The sequence below is a fragment of the Xiphophorus couchianus genome, chromosome 5, assembly GCF_001444195.1.
Source record: "Xiphophorus couchianus chromosome 5, X_couchianus-1.0, whole genome shotgun sequence".
Classification (NCBI taxonomy): domain Eukaryota; kingdom Metazoa; phylum Chordata; class Actinopteri; order Cyprinodontiformes; family Poeciliidae; genus Xiphophorus; species Xiphophorus couchianus.
In genome coordinates, this window is record NC_040232.1 from 28,551,803 (window position 1) to 28,556,627 (window position 4,825).

Sequence of the window (4,825 nt, forward strand, 5' to 3'; positions counted from 1 at the left end):
CCCGGTCCGGCGTCTTTCTGCATGGAGTTTGCATGTTCTCGTTGTGCATGCGTGGGTTCTCTCCGGGTTCTCCGGCTTCCTCCCACAGTCCAAAAACATGACTGTCAGGTTAATTGCTCTTTCTAAATTCTCCCTAGGTTTGAGTGTGTGCATGGTTGTGTGTCCTGTCTGTCTCTGTGTTGCCCTGCGACAGACTGGCGACTTGTCTGTCAGGGTGACCCCGCCTCTCCCCTAGAACGTTAGTTGGAGATGGACACCAGCAACCCTCCTGACCCCATTAGTGACAAGGATGTACAGAAAATGGATGGAGGGATTTAGATTAATTTGATATAGCTATGTTGGACATTGCTCTCTCCACCCTTTATAAAACGTACATTTGTGTAGTAATAGATATCAATCTGAAGATAAGGTAATTAACCAATATTATATTCAGTTGACAAAAACAATCTTTTCAGTGTATTCCGTTACGGCATCAATTTGAGAACTCACTGAATCCTTTTTCATTCTTGACACACAACAAATTAATTCAATGAAGGGAAATTGCAAAAAAATGACAAAAACTGAGCTTTTTGATTGATTAGGTTGTTGGTGACATCTATAATGCTGATGTTAAATCATAATGCATTTCCCCCCTCCTGTTTAGCAAGTGGGAGAATCTCACATCATGAGTGATCGATCGCCAATCAACTTTGCTGGGTTCGAGCAGGAATCCAGCTCTCTCCCAGTCACAGAAATGGAGAAGCTGACGATCAAAAAAGCAACATTGTTAGAAAGCTACGGGTGCATGTTCACCAGCTAAAAATTGTAGCAGCGGTTTAAAATCTAAGGACTGTTAAAAGTCCTATTTGTTTTTGACTATTGTATGATGAGCATTATTAAATGCTGCAAAAACTGGAATAGCAAGATTTTGCTCTTTGTAGAACTACAATGCAGTGGTAGCTTCAAGTCTTACCAAAATTGTTGCTCATTCTTTTATTTAGAGCAGCTTACCGGAAATTGCTGTTAATGTTAATTCAAGGTTTGGAAGCGTGCACCAACATGGATTGAACGCCTTTGTTCACTTCCACTGCTGTCACTGCTGAAACTGCAGGCAGACTTCGTAGTGCAGAAAACCAATGTGATCGTTCACAACTTCTTCTGATTGACCAAGTTGAAATTTTACTGGAAAATTCCAAGTGAATGGAAGAAAGCACAGACTGAGCTGTAAAGCAAGATTAGTGGAAATACATAGGAAGGCAACGGCAAGGCTACAGAGTTCTCTATCCAAGCATATTGACAGAAGATTGAGTGGAAGGAAGAAGTGTGGTAGGAAAAGGTGAACCAGCAACTGGGAGCACTGCAGTCATGAGAGGATAGTCAAGTAAAATCCATTTCAGGAGAGCCACCATGCACAGACACATACTAGATAAATGTCACATTCCCGTGTTAAGCCTCTCCTGAACCAGAGACAACTTCAGAGGAAATTAGCTGGCCTAAGGAGGAAAGAAATGGGACTGCTGCACAATCGTCCAGAGTCCTGTTTCCTGGAGGAAGAGTGGAGAGGCATAAAATTCATGTTGCTTGAAGACCAGTGGGAATTTTCCACTGTCAGTGATGGTCTGGCGTGCCATATGGTTTCCTGGTAGACGCAGCCATCTACCAGGAAATTCTAGACCTCTTCATCCCCCCCCCCCCCCCCCCCCCCCCTTTTATCAAACTGTATGGAGATGCAGATTTTATTTTCCAGCAGAACGTGGCACCTGCCCACACTGACAAATGTACCAAAAGCTGCTTCAATGACCATTCATGCAAGAGTAGGCTCAATCAAGTACTGAGCACATTGAAATGTTCTTGACATTCGCACATCTTTTTTTCTTATTATTTTGATGTGCTATTCTAATTTTCTGAGACACTAAATTTTGGGTGCCCTTTGCTTGTAAGCCATAATCAGCAAAAACTGCTAAAAAATAAAAAAATGTGTAATGAATTTCTGTAAAATGTCTTCCACTTTCTGAGAGGACCGGTGAAAAATATTGCACTTTTATGCAATATTCTAATATTTTTGATATATAACTGTACATATAAGTGTCTGAAAGTTTATTGTTTTGACTGGGCTCTTTAAAACAACCCGTTTTGCATTTGCTTTCTGTCCAAGAACCCTATGAGTATGGGAATCATTTTAATTTTTTATTTTTTTTGCAAAGGAATTTTCATCCCAGTCAACAACTTTATTTACACCTCCTTCAACTCCCGTGGCAATTAAGGCCACAGCTCGAGGCAGCAGCAAGGACAAATGCTTGAGCGCGGCCTTGCTCCGCACGTCCATGTGTTTATGCATAGCTGAAAGCGGTATTCCTGATCTCTGAATTCCAAAAAAGTCTGCATACACAAACACAGGGATGTTTAGAGTTGCAGAAATATCTGAGAGGGTGAAACGGGAGATGGGAAATTTTGGAAGCAAGCTTATAAAACAAATGTTACTTTAATTTGGTCCTCAGGCCGCCTCATGTCCCTGAGCCCCGGCTCTAGGTCAACGCCTCCCCACAGTCCTATCAGAACTTCACAATTAGTTGATTGAACCTTCCTCCAGAGAGCCATCTGTCTGGGCACAATCTGGAACTGATGTCCTCACCTGCCCGAGGCAATTAACTCCAAGTACGACTTTGCCCGCTCATGCACCACAACTCTCCTCCCATCTGAGTGGAAAAAGGTTGAACTACGTCGAAGTTGAAGAGGAGGCAGGAAGCGCGCTCCGGGCCCCTGGAGGATGATGGGTAATTACTTCCGTCAGATTTATACTTGCAGTCATGCGGAATCTTGGGTGACTGTCTTCAACCCTCGTGGGCACAGGAAGCAGAAGAGTTCTTCTCTTTTTTTGGGGAGGAGGCCATCTCAGGTCAGCTGAGAACGCAGGGTGGGAAGTGAGGAGACGGCAGCTGATGGCGTGAAGAGAAGGTTAGATGATTAATTAGAGGAGCAGCTCAGGGTCAGCCTCCATTGTTGGGGTGAAGGGTCAAATGAGTGCGGCACTGAGTGCCTCACCTGATGCATTGCTTCACCTCCCGTCCTCGGCTACGCAGGAAAGATGAAGTTGTAACTCAGGGCAGCGCAGTGGGAACAGAAAAGAGCAGAGACAAGATGAGGACATTGGGGACAAGAAAAATATTTTTAAAAAATTTTTTTAATCTGTGGATTTGAAGTGTATCAGCTGACATTTCAATTAAACTGCCGTCACACAGGTGCCAAGAGGATTGTTGACTTCACATCTGGCACAGACACATTTTTCCACGCAAAAGGATTTAAATTACCTTAAGAAGTGTTGAAAATTTGCTCAGCCAAAGCGGGAAAAGAAGTGCCAGGGCACTCTGACAGAAAAAGAAATGCGTCCAGGAATGCAGGAGATGCTGCTGAAATGCGCTTGTTCATTCAGAAACAGGATAAATCAGCCTAAAAAAAAATTAAAAAAAAATTACGATTTACCTTCACACATTCAGAAAGCAGGACACTAGAAAAAAACTGTTTACATTTTACCAGTAAATGTGAGGGAAATTTGATGAATTATGTTTGGATAAATTTATTAATATAATGCATTATTTTATGACTTGCCCTTATTAAAACATTCCAGAAAAAAATATGAAAGTTACACCATTTAATTATTTTTTGCAAATTAGACACATTTTTAAGTAATACATTTAATTATGTAAGTTAGTGAACTGGCTTCTACTTCATTTTTTATATTGACTGAGGACACGACAGGGATTTTATTATATATATACACAGTACAGACCAAAAGTTTGGACACACCTTTTAATTCAATGAGTTTCCTTTATTTTCATGACTATTGACATTGTAGATTCACACTGAAGGCATCAAAACTACGAATAACACATGTGGAAATATGCACTAAACAAAAAAGTGTAAAACAACTGAAAATACCCCTTATATTCTAGTTTCTTCAAAGTAGCAACCTTTTGCTGTGATTACTCCTTTGCACACACTCTGCATTTTCTTGATGAGCTTCAAGAGGTCGTCACCTGAAATGGTTTTCACTTCATAGGTCAACCTGCCCTGTCAGGTTAATAAGTGGGATTTCTTGCCTTATAAATAGTCATGAAAATAAAGAAAACCCATTGAATTAGAAGGTGTGTCCAAACATTTGGTCTGTACTGTATATATTGAAGTAGCATTCAATAAGTGCAAGTTTAAACATTTACACACTTATAACAAAAACATCACATGCATTTTAAATTTCTCATTTATGAAACTGATCTAAGATTTAATGGTGGGACAAAATTGCACAATTTATGCAGCCTGGTCTGCCTGTGCTCAGCAGTAAACAGCAGGCACCGGTTTAACACACAGACACCTGTACATGTATAAAAGCAATAGAAAACCTTTTCAAGCAGTAACTTATTCGGACCCCCTTTTCTGCCGTCATCCTCGGCAAGTAGCAATTAAAAAGCCTATGGCTACTAATCACACTTTCAAGTAAAATCAAGCAAAACCGATCTGACCTACTTTCTTGATGCAGCTAATAATTATGTGACAACAGTGAAATGTCATTTTTAGATGATCTGTTGATCATTTAACGTGAGATTGTGAGCTGCGGAAACAGTGACACAACCTGTCCAGCAACTCTACGCTGTATTTCATGCTTGTAGAAAAGCTCAAGCTGATGGTAGTTTAGGAACCAGTTTGACAGCAGCTTCACCAAGCAAAGTGAAAGTTACTGAGCATTACTTTGCATGTTTTTGGTTTTGTAAACGTCCTCCCAGGACGGTTCTCCCTCTCCCCCATTAAAGTTGGCCGGGGAGATGATAGACCTGTGAAGCCACACCCTGTCTCT

At 41.1% G+C, this 4,825-nt stretch overlaps 1 long non-coding RNA gene across 1 annotated transcript; it reads right to left on the reverse strand.

Moving 5' to 3' along the window:
- Positions 1–226: 226 nt before the first annotated feature.
- Positions 227–3,428, reverse strand: LOC114144208 (uncharacterized). The gene is made up of 3 exons (XR_003595440.1): positions 3,288–3,428; positions 3,022–3,076; positions 227–2,915 (listed from the first exon to the last, which is right to left on the reverse strand). It is a non-coding gene; the product is annotated as an uncharacterized LOC114144208 (long non-coding RNA).
- Positions 3,429–4,825: the final 1,397 nt, after the last annotated feature.